Raw genomic sequence first — 17,854 nt, 5'->3', positions numbered from 1 at the left:
TCTGCAATAAGAAACGGGGTCTACCATTTAAGATTTTAAAGTAACCCCCACCTCACCTCCGTGGGGGGACGTGTTTGGAATCATTCGATAGATTTTTCAAAAACATTGATAAAGTGTATTTTGCAGTTTTTCCATATGATGTTTATTTTGCGAAAGATCGCGGGATTTGTATTTAAAATTTTAAATTTACCCCCCACCCCTCTTCGTGGGGGTCAAGTTTGGTATTTTTCGATAGATTTTTGAAAAATATTGAACACGTAGTTTTTAGTTTTTCAATCTGACGTTCATTTCGCGAAATATTCGCTTTTTTTTTGTGAAACTTTTTGACTCACCCATTTCCGTACGCCCCGCTCAAATCGTCATATTTTTGAAATATAGACTCTTTTGCATGTACTTAACTTACCTTATCTTAATCTGACAATTTCGAGTATTTTAAGGATAGATTTTTTTCGGGCCCCCCTGAACTAACTCCCCTGTGTTAAGAGCCAATATATGGTGGAGGTACATCTGCAGGGTACCACGTTTCTCCCCATATGATAATCTGACGCGCTCGAGTAACTGCAAAAATCCCCGCTTGGGCTCCCCTACCATTATATTTGTGTTGCCAGGAAGCGAAAAAGGTAGTTCCCGAAATGTTCCCAAACTGTGGCTTATTCCACATAAAATAGTAAATTGCATAAGATGACACAAGAAAATAGTTTCAGAACAATACCAAAATAAGATGTAGTAGAAGTACAGGACAGAGACATGATTATCTACAATTACTAAACGTTCGTAAGTTTCCTCTGGATCGTCAAAATGAAAAATTTTAGCGAACAATAACCGCGCCACGAACGCGCGGCGCACACACGGCGCGGAGTTCGCGGCGCGGATATCTGTGTCCGCCTTAAGAGGGCAGCACCAACACAAACAAAAATCAAAGTCGAAGGACTACATACGGAATCCACGGAATACTTATACAGGAATACTAGAAAACGATAACATCGATGAAAGCTGGCAAAAACTCAAAGATAATATAATCGACGCTGCAACAGAATCACTTGGAGAGAGAAAAGTAACGAACACTCACATATTAAAGAAGAAAACCCCGTGGTTTAGAGAGGAAGTTAAGACAAAATAGAAAGAAAATAGAAAATAGAAGAAAGCCTTTTTACAATACAGAACAAAACAAACACAACAGGCATACAACCACTTCAAACGAATTAGAAACGAAACGAATACTTTAGTGAGGAAAATAAAAAGGGAGCACTGGCAGAGTTTCTCAAAACAGATGGAACACGACTTACGGAACACAAAAATAAGTATGGAGAATGATCAGAGGGCAAAGAAAGGAGATGAACGCATTAATAAAAGCGAAACAAATTCAGAAGGAAACATAGGCAGACTACTTGAGGCAGACATTCAGAGGTAAAGGAAGCATTAAGAAAATAAACAAATAGAAAATCTCCAGGAGAGGACAGAAAATCGAACGAACTCCTAAAGTACGGAGGACAAGATCTAACTAAACAACTATTAAAACTAATACAAAAAATAATAGAATAGAACAGAATACCACAAGAATGGAGATCAAGCATCCTAATACCTCTCTTCAAAAAAGGAGACAAATCAGACCCGGAGAATTACAGAGGGATTACCCTATTAAACACAACATTAAAATTAACAACGAAAGTGATAACAAACAAATTGGATGAAATTATAACATTAGCAGAAGAACAACAAGGTTTTAGGTCGGGAAGGTCATGCACTGATACTATATTTATAGTGAGGTAAGTTCAAGAGAAATCGTTGGAATACAACAAACCGGCATATTTATGTTTCGTGGACCTTAAGAAAGCGTTTGACAGGGTCACATTAAAGGACGTTATCCACTTGTTATACTCGAGAGAGGTACCTCTGGGAATAATAAAAACGATAGAAAACATCTACCAGAACAACACAATAAAAGTAAAAGTGGAAGATGAACTAACTGACCCAATTGAAGCCGGCAATGGGATAAGACAGGGGGATTCCTTGAGTCCTTTATTGTTCAACCTGATCATGGACGAAATAATAAAAAAGTAAGAACTAAAAAAGGATACCAAATGGGAAAATAAACAACTTTAAAAAATCTGCTATGCCGACGATGCAATACTAATCTCTCAAAGTGAAGATGATTTACAACGTATGCTGCACCAATTCAACATAATCGCCAGAAAATTTAACATGTCAATTTCCTCAAAAAAGACAAAATGCATGGTTGTAACAGCAGCTCCAATAAGATGTAAATTGGAGCTGGAAGGTCAGATAGTAGAACAAGTGATGGAGTTTAAATACCTAGGCATCACACTATCTAGCTACGGTAGACTCGAAACAGAAATGAAAGATCAAGTAAATAGAGCAAACAGAGCCGTAGGTTGCCTAAATGACACAATATGGGGAAATAAAAATATCGGAAAAGGAATGAAAGGCAGAATTTACAAAACAGTCATCAGACCAATAATGACATACGCGGCAGAAACAAGACACCGACACAGAGAGGGCAAAAAGATTGCTCGAAACAACGAAGATGAAAACCCTTCTAAAATTCGATGGTAAGACTCTATGGGACAGAGCTAGATGTACAGATATACGACGGAGATGCAAGGTGGATAACATTAATAACTGGGTAAGAAACAGAAGAATAGAATGGAATGACCACATAAGCCGAATGGCAACAAAGAGGGTAGTCAGTACAGCGAGAGACGGTTCCCCAATAGGAAGACGATCAGTGGAAAGACCACGAAAACGATGGAACGACAACTTCCTAGAGGCACATTGAAAAAACAGACAGAGTCATGTCTATACAAAAAGAAGAAGAATAAGATATATATGTTCCTTTCCATTAAATTTTATTGATGTATGTTTCCGTTGTCCTCTGTGCTCATTGACTTAAGCATGTCTGCTGGCATATCTGGGATTTGTAGATATCTCTGTTTTTGGTGTATGCTTCATACTCATTTAATTTATCCTGACACTTTGTGGTCTTGCAGTTTTTCCAACTTAAAGATTTTTTTATTTTTTTAGTTAGTTTTATAACCAACAATTTTAAGTTTTGTAGATGCAGCTTTTTGTCTTATGTGTTGTTTGGTTTGGATTTGGATAGTGTCAGTATCGGTGTATAAATTTGTTTTGAATGTTGGTATGACATTTTATGTGTATGAAAAATTTACAACAAACTACTCGTCTTTATATTTGTGGATTATGAGAAAGCATTTGACATAGTAAACCATCAGAAAATATTAAAAGCTTTAAAAGAATGCCGAATAGATCACCGCTACACCACAGAGGTCAAAAGGTCCAGATGAAGATCTCCAGTACCATGTTTTGAAGCAAATAAATAGACCAGGGCACATCTGTAAAAATATTAGTACTATCCGTTGGAAGATAATTCGGATGGAATTCCCCAGATTAAGAGACTTGGCCGATATCAAGCACAAAATGACTGTACTCCCTTAATGCTGTAACGAATAGTCACCCTTAGTCTTTCGTTACATTAGGTTCAATTTTAAATTATATTCAAAGTTTAAAGGTACTTTACTAAATGATAAATCTGATTAAATCCGAAATATCTTGCAACCAATACTACATTTGGATGTTGAGAGGTGACTCATATTTTTTTGCAGAAATTCTCCTCCCACTGAAAAAGGTCCGGAACATTGTTTAAATAATCAAAATGTCAAAAAATAAAGGAAAAATTCGATTTTTTTCTTGGTTTTTTGATTATAATTTTAAAAGTATTTATTTTCGAGAAAAGTTGCACCGACATAGAAGTTGCGTAATTAAATATCCTACCATACAGGATTAACTGAAAATTTTTAAAAATTGTCACCCTTGTTGCAAAATAGCAATAATTTCGAAAAAACCCATAAAAAACAAGTATTCGCAGTTTACGTTTTTCAACCATTTATGCTACATTTAGGACCTTTATATTTCACCAGAAAAACTTTATGATATGATAAAACAATACTGTAAATTTCATTAAGATCGGATGAATATATTTTGCAATCCAGTTTTCGCAAAAAAATTCATTTTTTCAAAACGTTGCAGCACTGAAAATAAAGCAGACAGCAAGTTGACTTTTTTTTAAATATAAAAGAATACTGTACGTTTCATTTGCCATTAGCAAAATTAAAATCGGTTAACCACCACGGCGTCAGGGATTTTTTTAAATAAACATTAATTTTTGGTGCTACGCGCAGGATACGTTCGCTCTGATTGGGAATTCCAATGACCTTTGATATTGATTGATAAATTTTAATTTTTAGTAAATTTCGAAATAAATAAATAAATTTGTTTATTGCAAAATAAAAACACTTACTCTGTCTTTTGAAATAACACTTTTTTTAGAAAAAACTTTCTTTGTTCCTATATTTTAACTTAGAAAATAAAAGTGTATTATTTTTAAACATATCCAATTGTTTAAACAATTTTTCACAAACAATAATCAAATTAAGTAAGAAAATAATATATTAGATAAAGATTGGAAGAAATTTTGGTGAAAATCAACTTGTGTGAATAGAACACCGCTGTCCTGCGCGTAGCACCAAAAATTAATGTTTTTTTTTTAAATCCTGACGCCGTGATAGTTAACCGATTTTAATTTCGCAAATTGCAAATAAAAGGTACAGTATTCTTCTATTTGAAAAAATAATTTTAACTTGCTATCTCTTTTATTTTCAGTCCTGAAACATTTTGAAAAAATGAATTTTTTTGCGAAAGCTGGATTGCAAAATTTATTTTGCAAAACCTATTGAACCGATCTTAACTTAATTTACAATGTTGTCTATCACATCATAAAGTTTTCTTGGTGAAATATGAAGGTCCTAAGTGTAGCAGAAATGGTTGAAAAACGTAAAATACCAATACTTGTTTTTTTATGTTTTTTTTTTTGCAATTATTGCTATTTTGCAACAAGGGTAACAATTCTAAAAATTTTTAACCGATCTTATATTATACAGTGCGGTGGAATAAGTGTTGCCCCCCCCCTGTTAACTTGTTTATTTTAAGAATATAAGCAAAACTCTCGGACAGGTCGATTTTTAAACTAACCATAGTATATTATAGCATCAACGTTTCGAACTTTATGCGATCCCTCTTCAGGTGACAGCCATAAATTTGATTTTTTTAAATGGGAAAGTACATCATATGATACCTCATTTAAAAGCTCTTAAAATACTGATTTCAAAAATGTATATTTTAATCCTGTTTGAGATCGTAGACGCAAAATTTCGGTCGAATTCTCTCTAAATGCAATCATTTTTTTCGAATCCTTAAAAAATTAATGAATATTTTTGAAAAATTTAAACGCAGAATGAAATATTACAGTATTCTCGATGGTCCAAAGTCCCTGAGAACTCCCATAATGTTTATTTTAATAAGTCACAGTGGTGAAAAAAAGAGAAAATTTAGTGTGATTTTTAATTTCAAATATATCATTTAAAAGAAAATTTTTGTTTATTCTAAGGGACTGTCAGCCCTCGGCAATAATCTAGTCTTTCAGTCTGCGTTTAAATTTTTCAAAAATAATTATTAGTTTCCTCAGAATTCGAAAAAAATTAATGCGTTTAAAAAGAGTTCGACCGAAATTTTGCGCGTACGATCTCAAAAAGGATTAAAGTATTATACATTTTTGAAATCAGTATTTCAAAAGCTGTTAAATGAGGTGTCACATGATGTACCTTACTATTTAAAAAAATCAAAGTTGTACCTGTCACCTGAAGAGGAATCGCTTAAAGTTCGAAACGTTGATGCTATAATATACTGTGATAAAAATCGACCTGTCCGAGCGTTTTGCTTATATTCTTAAAATAAACAAGTTAACAGGGGGGGGCAACACTTATTCCACCGCGCTGTATGAAATTTAATTACTCAACTTTTATTTAAGTGTAACTTTTCTCGGAACTGAATACTTTTAAAGTTATAATCAAAAAACGAAAAACATCGTATTTGTCCTTCATTTTTTGACATTTTGATTATTTAAACAATGTTCCTGACCTTTTTGACTGGGAGGATAACTCAATTATCATTATATAGATTAACTCTAAGCCATTTCTGCAAAAAATTATAGTCACTTTTCAACGTCCATCTCAAAACAGATCCGCCATGGACTAAAACGACATGACCGGTTACTCATTCTCCAAAACAACACGCGCAGGTGAGAGATGATTTTACAGAAATAGGCAAACATGACACCACTACATCCTTACCAAGGAGAAAAGATAGAGGAAGAAGAAGATGATATTATTTTTATTTCTTGCCACAAAACAGTTGGTTCGACAGTTGTTCTCCTGCGATTTTAACGTTAAAATTTGTGCTGATAAATGTTATGCACCCTGGTATACAGGGTGTCCCGAAAAGATTGGTCATAAATTATACCACAGATTCTGGGGTCAAAAATAAGTTGATTGAACCTCACTTACCTATATACAATAGTGCACACAAAAAAAGTTACAGCCCTTTGAAATTACAAACTGAAAATAGATTTTTTTTTCATATATTGAAAACTCTTACAGATTTTTTATTGAAAATGGACATGTGGCATTCCTATAGTAGCAACATCTTAAAAAAAATTAAAGTGAAATTTGTGCACCCCATAAAAATTGTATGGGGATTTTGTTCATTTAAACCCCCCCCCCCCCGAACTTTTGTGTACGTTCCAATTAAATTATTACTGTTGCACTATTAGGTAAACACAATATTTTTAAAACTTTTTGCTTCCTAGTACTTTTTCGATAAGCCAGTGTTTATCGAGATATTTTGAATATTTGTCGAATCCACCACATATTTGTATATAATATGTATATTATGGTTAAGTACTATTATAGAGAACTATTATAGTGGAGTCACTGAAGCTTTTCACCTCCGATTTCGTTGAACCTTGCGCTTTTACCCTGGGGATAGATGCCACCCCTTCTGGAGGGTGAAATTTTTTTTATTAAAAATAATACCAGAAATCGATATAGGGGCAACTTCTAAGCAAAATTTGTTATATAAAGTTATTAACATAAATCAATACTTTTTGAGTTATTTAATATCAAAGATTTTATTTTTTCTTGAAAAAAATGCATGTTTTAAAGCTGTTTTTCACGTATTACTCAAAAAATTTAAGCTTTTGTAAAAAAGTTATGATTACTAAAATTAAATATAATAAAAAATTTAATACATTTCCCACTTTAAAAACTAAACAAATGTTATTTCAAAGTGAGTTATGGGTAATTGAATGTATATTTTTCTCGACGAGTACTCAAATCTAAGTATCCAAGCTTACATAACGGGAAAACGATGCATTTTATAGAATATACTTGTTAAGTACTTCTTAAAGTACTTTGGAATACCTATCAAATGAGCTCCAGTAGAAGTTAATAGCATCAAAATTAAGCAAGTTATGATGAAAATAAGAGGGCCCTTTCGATTTCTTTAGGAAAAAGTGAAGAATAAAACATACGCCATTTCCACAAAAATTAAAATTTGTAAACAAGAATTTCTTTAGGTTAACATAGTTAATGATTTCAACAATTTTGACTGGTTTAGAATGCATATTTAAAAAAAGATGTAATTTAAAAAATCAGAATTTTTAAAATTATCGTACTTTTCCTTTTCTTTTGATAATAACTCCAAAAATACTCAATATACGTAAAAAATTATAAATAACTAAATTTTATTTTTTTCTATTTCAAATAAATTACCCATTTCTCTATTTCCCTAGAGTAAAAAATAACCGAGGTAGAAACGTTTAAAATTTCAATTTTGCTGCGAGAACCATGTAACCGGGACCATTTAACCTTTTATTTTTAAAAAAGTAAGAGATTTAAAAAACTTAATTCGACGTTTTGTAATAGCTCTTAGATTTCACTTTTAATTAGTTTTTAGGTGAACCTGATATCTTAAAACCTAACGGAGTTATTTACAAAAAAACAATAACATTTTTTGGAAAAAATTTTAAAAGATAAATTTTGAAACATTTTTGTTGCATAAATTTTAATGCTATCAACTTACTCGAGTACTTATTTGATAGATATTTCTAAGAACTTTGACTAATGTTTAATAAGTTTATGTTATAAAATGCATCATTTTCCCGGTATTTAAGCTTGAATACTTAGATTTGGTTACTCGACAAAAGAAATATAAATTCAATTACCTATAACTCACTTTTACTTAACACTGAAAGGTTTTTATAGTAAGGAGTTTATTTTGTTTTTTATTAGCCTCAATTTTGATAATAATAACTTTTTTGTAAAAACTTATAGTTTTTGAGTTATTTATGAAAAATCGGTTAAAAACATGAATTTTTCTCACGAAAAATTAAAATTTTTGATCTTTAATAATTCAAAAAGTTTCGATTTATTTTATTAACTTTATATAACAAATTTTGCTTATAATTTGCCCCTCTATCGAATTGTGGGGTTATTTTTAATAAAATAATTTTCACCCCCGAGGAGGGGTGGCATCCACCCCCAGGGTAAAATCGCAAGTTGACACCATGTCACCTTTGTTCCTTGAGATATCCTCTAACCACTCATCAATTTTCATGAAAATCGATGGAGGTTCAACGAAATCGGAGGTAATAGCTCTTATCCACCTTCAGTGACTGCACTATTAATAATCTGAAAATTTATTTAAAATTTACATTATTAGGTATATTTTAAAAAAGAAGTTACATCTCGATAAAAGGTGACTTATCAAAAAAAGACTAAGAGGCAAAAAAGTTTTAAAAACACTGTGTTTACCTAATGGTGCAACAATAATAGTTTAATTGGAACGTACACAAATATTTGGGGTAGTCTAAAGGAACAAAACCCCAATAAAATTTTTATGTAAACATATTAAAAAAGAAGCCGCGTCCCGATAAAAACTGGCTTATCTAAAAATACCAAAAAGCAAAAAGTTTTAGAAACGTTGTGTTTAACTAATGGTACCACAATAATGAATTAATTGGAACGTATATAAAAGTTTGGGGGGGTTTAAGGGAACAAAACCTCCATAAAATTTTTATGGGGTGGGCAAATTTCACTATAATTTTGTTTTAAGATGTTCGTGCCATAAGAATGCCCCATGTCCATTTTCAATATAAAAATCTCTAATAGTTTTCTATATATTGAAAAAAATTGATTTTCATTTTGTAATTTCAAAGGGCTGTAACTTTTTTATGAGCACATTTGTACTAAGGTAAGTTAGGTTTAATCGAATTATTTTTGACCCCAGAATGTGTGGTATAATTTATAACCAATCTTTTCGGGACACCCTGCATAACAATTCATGTTTTTGTTTATTTTATTTTTGGGATTAGGAGATAACGATAATTTTATAATTTTCTCCAAATATCAACTTAGTAATAATCGGAATAAAAGTGTGCATAAATAAATAAAACTAACCTCTATGGTTCACTTGATTAATACTGAACTATTCTACACCCACGACACAAAGTAAAACGACAACAGATTTACTAGGGGAACTTAATAAATCGTCCAAACTAAGTAATCCGGCGGCACATACTGAACTGAAAAAGATATTTTAAATATAAAACTCACTATTTACCGTTACTATAAAAAGATAAGAAGATAATGAAAAGCATTAACAGAACTGTGGATTACTTGATCATCTGCGGATACAATGATTGACAAGACCGTCAACTTAAATATTTTGAATGCACAAGAACAACACATTGATAAGAATTCTGATAAAAATAACTTTCTTTTGTTTTCAACAACAATATGCGATATAATTATTAAATAATTAAACCACAATGTATATTTATTATCTACGCTAAAGTTGAAGATTTAAGGATAATATTATTATTGTATTGATATTATTATTAATTTAGGTATCTTGGACTATTAATTAACTCGATAGTAAAATTAACAATAAATTTCTTTCATTTCACAAAATGCATATTAAATTAAGTGATAGTCTTTTACTATCATTAATTTATATTTCAAACAATAGAAAAAAAAAATGATTCTCGATTCGATATTTACGGGTAAAGCAAACATTTTTATTTATCTACAAGTAGCCCAAGCAGGGATTTTTGCAGTTATTCGAGCGCATCAGAAAATCACATGGGGAGAAACCTTGTATCCTGTAAATGTACCTCTACCAATGTGGACTATCAATATAGGGGAGTTCGTTGAGGGGGTTCGAAAAAAATATATCCTTAGAAAAATTCAAAATCATCAGATAAGGTAAGTTAAGTACATGAAGAAGAGTGTACCTATTATTTCAAAAATCTGACGATTTGAGCGGGGCGTAAGGAAACGGGTGAGTCACAAATTTTTTACAAAAAAAGCGAATATTTCGCAAAATCAACGTCACGTCAAAAAACTGAAACATACTTGTTCAATATTTTTCTAAAATCTGTCGAATGGTACCAAACACGACCCCCATGGAGAGGGGTGGGGGTAACTTTAAAATTTTAAATAGGAACCCCGCGATATTTGGCGCATCATATCAAAGAATTGAAAAATAGGTCTTCCATATTTTTTTAAATATCTATTGAACGACATCAAACACGACCTCCCACGGAGGTGGGGGTAGGGGTTGCTTTAAAATCTTATGTAGGAGCCCTCATTTTTTATTGCAGATATAGATTTCTTACGTAAAATGAGTAACTTTTTGTTAAGAAATTTTTTCGAATTATGGATAGATGGCGCTATAATCAGAAAAAACGATTGTTGTAAATGGAAAATTAAATTAAAAAATGGAAAGTTCCCAATAAAATGAAAAACTTAACTTAAATTTTTTTATTTCAGAACCTAATCTTTACAACCGAATAGGTCCCCATAACTACTAAAGTATCTTTGAGTGGTTTTTATTAGTTATTAATCGAATATAAATATATAGAGTATTAATAAATAAGTGAGACAAACAAATGGTAACTCTGAATTAAAAATAATGACAGTTTGCTATATAAATGTGTGTGAACAAGTGCTTCGTTTCCGAGATAACTACCTACGGTGTGTTGAAATTTTTCGTACAGACTGACAGTTTATTTATTGTTCTGAAACCGGTTGATATATGCAAATAAAAATTGGTGTATTTCAAAGGGTAGTTTAAGAAAAAATAGTACATACGCCATTAAGATAATTATTTTAAATTAAAAATCAGTTTTAAATGCATCGTTCAATTTGTACAGTAATAGTATTGAACCCCCAATTCTGAATTCTGAATTCTGAATATCTGAACCCCCAATTCGGGGGTTCAGATGAGACTATTAAGGTTCAAATCCAAGAATCAAATTCAACTGATATTAAGTTGGGATTAGCTAGGCTCTCTTCAAACATCAATGAAATATCGAATCAAATGAGCAATCTTACCAAAAGTCTATCTACCATACCAACGAAAAAAGAGGTATTGAAGAAAAATACATGTTATGCCACCTCAAGTACTCAGACTGAAGAGCCTCAACATTTCGAAGCAAATGCAGAGCAAAAGTCACAAATTACAGAAGATAAGTGTCACTTTGTAGTTATTAGTAACTTGAGCCCAATATACACCCCTATACAAGTGGTTCACTATATTAAAGAGAAGCTAGGTATCAAGGAATATATAAGATGTTATGCCCTCCTTAAAGATGCCGACACAACAACTGGTTCTTCATTCAAAATAGGTATAAAATCTAGAACATCTATTAACCTATTATTTAATAAGGGCATTTGGCCACCTGGTGTAAACATTAAATGGTCTATCGAATCTTCATATTCCGAACCAACGCTTTCATCTGAGTCACATAAGAATCCGAAGAATATCAGAAGTCCTATTAGCCTGGAAAATTCAAATAGCAGTTTATGCAACAACAAAGATGAAGTTCAGAGCACAAACATAAAAACAGACAAACAGGCCATCGAAATTTGCAAAACTAAGAATCCGTTCCATACCCATATTAATTTCATTAAGAAAGATACTTTAGAACCATCGACTAATCTGGATCCATTGACCCCACCAAGAGTTAGGTTAACCAATAACTCTAATAGTCGATATCTTTTAGCCAGATTAAGGAAACCGGAAATCTTAAAGGCCATTAAACTTCATCTTGCTTATTTACACGACCAACCTGCATCAGTATTTTATGATGGGTATACCAGCACAAGTGTTAAATTGTTTCTGGCTTCCGAAGGACTTCCTACAAAGAGTGAAGATCCACGAAAAATTCTTCTAAATTTTAATGATGCTTATGGAATTGGTGCAGATGAGGTAGACGCTGATCTTGCTGTTTTTAGGTCTTTTCTAACTTCGGAAAGAATTATTCACCTACAAAAATCAAGGGAATGCCACCGAAACTACTATTCCGCTGCCTCTCCAAGACGAAATTTTTAAACATCACGACGTGTTCTGAGGGACTAGAATCCTCAAATTATTTTAGTGATAACAACTTTAGCATGGTTCTGATTAATATTCGTTCTATAAGATATAAAACTGATGAATTATTTCTGTTTCTAGAGGAACTAGGGTTTCCACCGATAGTTGCGGTTACTGAGCACTGGCTTGAAGTCAACGAGCCTTTTTTTGTAGAAAAATATTCCACTATTGCTAGGTATGTCCGTCCAAGTTCAGCTCATGGATGCACCCTAATTCTTTCTACAAATAATGATTTTTCTCTAGTAACAAAATATGGCTTTCTATTAAGTGAAGCATTCTTTGAGTTTTCCTTAGTTTACAGTAAGAACCTTAATCTTTATATTTATTATTTGCATTTATAGATCACCTGACTCTTCCGTGGAACTATTTTTTCAGAACCTGCTTAATTTGTTAGATGACCTGCCACATAAAAGCAGAAAAATTTTATGCGGGGACTTCAACATTAATTATGCTGCTGCTTGTGCTACACAAATATCCCTGGTCAACATATTTGAATCATATGGTCTATCAATGCACATTGATTCTCCTACAAGGATTTCAAAGACTTCATCTACCATAATTGATTATATTGTCTCAGATTTCTCACCCCTTGATGTCTGCGCTACAACTGTTAATGCGGGACTATCTGATCATGAAGCGGTTTATACGAAGTTTAACATCTTTAGCAAGTCCTCCTCGAAAACTCGACGTTTAGGCAGGATTTTTTCCGGTCGGAACTTTCGTAAATTCCAAAATTTATGCTTAACCTCTGAGTGGCACTTTCCTTCCTTGGACGTCGATCATAATTTCAGTGATTTTTTGAATAAGCTGGTCTGTATCTTCAATACAGCATTTCCTTTAATCACAATTAAGCAAAAACATCGCAAACCCTGGACTACCAAAGGTGTCCGCATATCAGCCAAAAACAAGCGTTCACTACTGTATATCAAGAAATTTACTACCAACGTCTCTGTTATTGAATATATCACCAAGTACAGGGCAATTTATTTAAAACTTATAAAATCGGCTAAAAAATTGTATTATCAAAATCGTCTCAGAAGCTCCAAAAGTGTTGCAAAAGAAACTTGGTCCATAATAAACGATCTTCGAAGTAAAACTCACACAGCTCAAACATTTTCCCTTCCAGACCCAGAAAATCTAAATGAATACTTTGTTAATGTGAGTAAAAATATAACATCAACTATTGTGTCACAACAAGATCCCATTTCCTATCTCCCTAATTCAAGAAAGGTTTCGAATTCATTCTTTATAAGACCGATTGGTAAATCTGAACTGATCCAAACAATCAAGAGTATCAAAAGCAAATCTTCCTGTAGTACCGATGGACTATCCATAAAAGTTTTCTCAAATCTCCCAGACAATGTGTTGGGAGTCCTCATCTCTCTAATAAATGATTCTTTTGAGAAAGGTAAATTTCCAGAGTGCCTAAAGACGGCCATCATTATTCTTCTTCATAAGAGTGGTGAAAAATCTATTGCCTGCAATTATAGACCCATTGCATTACTACCGGTACTCTCCAAAATTACTGAAAGACTCATAAAAGCCCGACTTATGTCCTTTCTCGTAGATAACAAGATTTTATCACAAAATCAGTTCGGCTTTTTAAATAATAAATGTACCACCGATGCCATGTTTTCTGTACTACATGAGGTTTATCAAGCATTAAACAATAATCTCCACACTTCCACTGCTTTTTGTGATTATGCCAAAGCTTTTGATTGTGTAAATCACGACATTTTGATAAAAAAACTAGATTTCTATGGAATTCGAGGTATTTCTTTGAACTGGTTTCAATCTTACTTGGAAAATAGAAAACAACTGGTTAGAGCAAATGATAAAGACTCTAGTCTCAGAAATGTTGTATGCGGGGTACCACAAGGTTCAGTATTGGGTCCTTTACTTTTCCTTATCTTTATTAATGACATCACTAGTTTAAAAATCGATGGAAAAGTTTTTCTTTTTGCTGACGATACCAGTATCACTTGGAGCAACTCAAATATCGCAACTCTTCATGCTACTATAACTTCTGATCTACTCACAATAAAATCCTGGTCAGATTCTAATTTACTCTCTTTTAACGTAGATAAAACAGTCGCATTACCCTATAAAGGAACTCTTCAACCCTTACCTCTTCATAACAGCCAGATCAGTATCGTTGATTCTGTAAAGTTTCTTGATATTTTTTTAGATATCAACCTTAAATGGTCCCTTCATATCGATGTGTTAAGCAAGAAACTATCCTCAGCTTGCTTTGCAATAAGATCTGTCTCGAAGGAAATGGATTTAGCCTCTTCCAAAATAACATAGTTTTCATTGTTCGAGTCCCATCTTCGATATGGTCTGCCTTTTTGGGGTTTTGGTACAGCTGCCTAATCCGATGTTATTTTTAAATTGCAAAAAAGAGCAATCAGATATCTGTTTGGCCTCAGAAGAACAACACATTGCAGAAGCTACTTTAAAGATCACAGAATTCTAACATTACCTTCTTTATATATTTTAGAAACTGTTTGCTTAATTCGTAAACATCTACATGTCTTTCCAGAAAGACCTAGACATGACTATTCCACCAGAAATTCTACTTTTGACATCTATTTACCGATCCCGTCCAGTGAGTTAGTAAAGAAATCTCTATTATATTCTGCAAAAAAACTATACAACCATCTCCCTCTACAACTTAAATCTGCAACATCTTTCCCCATGTTCCGTAAAATGACAAAAGCCTATTTATCTGAAAGACCATATTATTCAATAGCAGAGTTTCTTAACCAATAACTAAGAAATTACAGTATTCTTATGTATAAGTAGAATCTTAATCTATATTTGAGTGTCATATGCAGCAGCATAACTTATTAAATCACTTATTAAATTTCTTAAGGTAGATTACGCAATTTGCAATTTTTTTTTTAAATTTTGCAATAGGTTGTTACTGATTTTTATTTGACTTTATTATGTTTTATTTATATTGACGATTTGTATAATTTTAGTAAATTGTATTTGTTATTGTTTTTATTTATGATTCTTGTAAGCTTTGTCTATAAAATTGTTAAATTTTTCATGACAATAAAGCATATTTCTGTTCTATTCTATAGTATGTCTTCAAAATTTCAACGAATCGTAAGATTTAAAAAAAAAGGAGTAAGTCAAGGTTGCATACTTTCTTCAATTTTGATTAACTTACGTAGAAAGAGTCTTCGCTGAAGCAGTGACAGTCTGTAATAGTGAATTAAAGTAAATGGCATATTAATAATTAAAGACATCATGTATGCCGATGACAAGATAAAGATCTACGAACACAATACACGATTATACGAAACCTAACAGGCAATCGAGTAAGAAATGTAAGAGAAATAAAAGATAAACAAGGAAAATTAATTAAATCTAAGAAAGAAATAACTCAAAGATGGAGAGAATACTTTGAAGAAATATACGCCAAACATGACCAAACCCGAGAATTGGATGATCAAATTGAAATACAAGAATTAGAGGTTAACACTGAGGCAACTACAAGAGAAGAAATTGCCAACGCACTTAAATTATTAAAGAATGGCAAATCCGCAGGAACAGATAATGTACCTATCGACCTGATAAAAGCAGATACCGAACAAGCCATAGATATGGTACAGAAACTTCTAAATAAAATATGGACCAATGAAGAACTGCCACAAGAATGGAAAGAGGGCCTGATAATAAAAATACCAAAGAAGGGAGATCTGAGTAACTGTAAAAATTGGCGTGGAATAACTTTATTAAGCGCCTCAACCAAGGTCCTAACAAAAATTCTGCTCGAATGCATGAAAGAAGAATTGGACAAGAAACTGAGAAGTAACCAAGCAGGCTCAAATAGATCACATATTATGCACCTTAAGAATCATTCTAGAACAAGCTAATGAATGGCAGAAAGACGACGATCTCTTATAGAAGAGATCTCTTATAGAAAAGCTAAAAGTCACAGATAAAAAAATCACTATTAAAATAAAAATTAAAATAACAGTAACTAATTACTTAAATCTGAAAACTTTCCTTGTTGGAACTTCCTTTTGGTACATACTTAATCTCTGTCTTTTATAATTTATAAGAATAAGAGACGACGAATAGAGAAAACGAAAAGGACTCTACAATATGCAGTAACATTCCGCTTTCCTTTTCGTTTCCTATATTCGTGGTCTCTTGTTCTTATAAATTGTAAAAGGCAGAGATAACTGATATTAGGGGAGTGCAATTAGAACAAAAATATACATTGTTTCGGAAAAATTCAAAAAAGCTTATATTTTTCTAAAACTTTTTTTGTTAGTTTATATACATGTTAAAGTAAAAAGTTTCACTCGAAGATTTGGTCGCTAATTGGTTATTAATTGTTTAAACAATAACAATTGATTTGTATAAATAATTTTAAAAATATCATTGAATTCACTATTTTACTTTGATAAAATAGGTTTCTATTTTGTTTTTGATTATGCTGAATCCGAATATGGCTTTTCAATTTAAAAATTCTTATACAGAAGCTGCTATACAGTATATCTGCGCAGCTAGGAACCACATGCAAAACTTTTTTGTGTCAATTTTACGAAAAAAAAGTTATTCTTCATAAAATGCTCTGGAGAGTCAAAAATTTAAAACTCAACCGTCATATATCAAATTTTATCAATTTTATACGAGTTAAGTCAAAAATATAAATTTCATGAAAGAGTAAAGTACCTTCATATTCCAGAATATCAAAAAATGCTATTATGAAAAGTTGTTTGAAATTAAAAACTATGTTTTAATATACAATTAAATTATTCTAATCGAAAGAAATTTTTTCTCAAATTATGGAAACCCATCATCATTTTGTTATTCTTCATAAAATGCACTACCTGGTCTAGAATCTAAGATACAACTAACAGATATCAAACTTTTGCAATTTTATACGAAGTATGTAAAAAATATAAATTTTACTTAATTAAGTGCCTTTATTATTCACAATATTTCAATTACAAGGATGTAATTGAACACTGAAACATATTTTTTAATTCCAAACAACTTTTCTTTATAACAATTTTCGATATTCTGAAATATAAAGGTACTTTACCTACTCTTGAGTGGAATTCATATTTTTTGACATACCTCGTATAAAATTAATAAAATTTAGATTATATGCATCTTAGATTATACATGATGCAGAGTATTTTATAAAGAAAATCTTTTTTTCGTAAAAATACCGTATAAGAGCTAAAAAGATGTTTTTGTTGAACATTTATTATTGTTGAAGCCTATTATTAAATGCATTTTAGGTAAGTTTTATAGAAAAAAGTTTTGATCACTTTGTATAAACATTTTTTTAACTGCTAATTTATTTTCGGTTTTTGTATTACATTTTTGTTATCTTTCTTAATTTCCTCAAAAAGAAATAGTTTATTTAATTTTTAAAGTAAAATAATTCAGTTCATTTTAAAGAATATATCCTAAGCTTTAGAAAAGTACCTATAAAACTGTAATAAATCTGTTT

The 17,854-nt window shown here is 31.7% G+C and overlaps 1 protein-coding gene across 3 annotated transcripts in view; it reads right to left on the bottom strand.

Moving 5' to 3' along the window:
- LOC114326427 (glucose transporter type 1) overlaps nucleotides 1–17,854 on the bottom strand; it is a 659,305-nt gene that overhangs the window by 588,901 nt on the left and 52,550 nt on the right. Inside the window, exon 1 of one of the 3 annotated variants that reach the window (XM_028274795.2) lies at nucleotides 9,390–9,612. The exons of the other annotated variants lie outside the window; for them this stretch is intronic. The gene's annotated coding sequence lies outside the window, so the exon portion shown is untranslated. Of the gene's footprint in view, nucleotides 1–9,389; nucleotides 9,613–17,854 lie in introns of those variants that run through there. 3 annotated transcript variants of the gene reach the window in all.

The sequence above is a fragment of the Diabrotica virgifera genome, chromosome 1 (genome assembly GCF_917563875.1).
Source record: "Diabrotica virgifera virgifera chromosome 1, PGI_DIABVI_V3a".
Classification (NCBI taxonomy): Eukaryota; Metazoa; Arthropoda; class Insecta; order Coleoptera; family Chrysomelidae; genus Diabrotica; species Diabrotica virgifera.
Note: the sequence above shows the minus strand (reverse complement) of the source record. Positions and strands in the feature narration are given on the sequence as shown.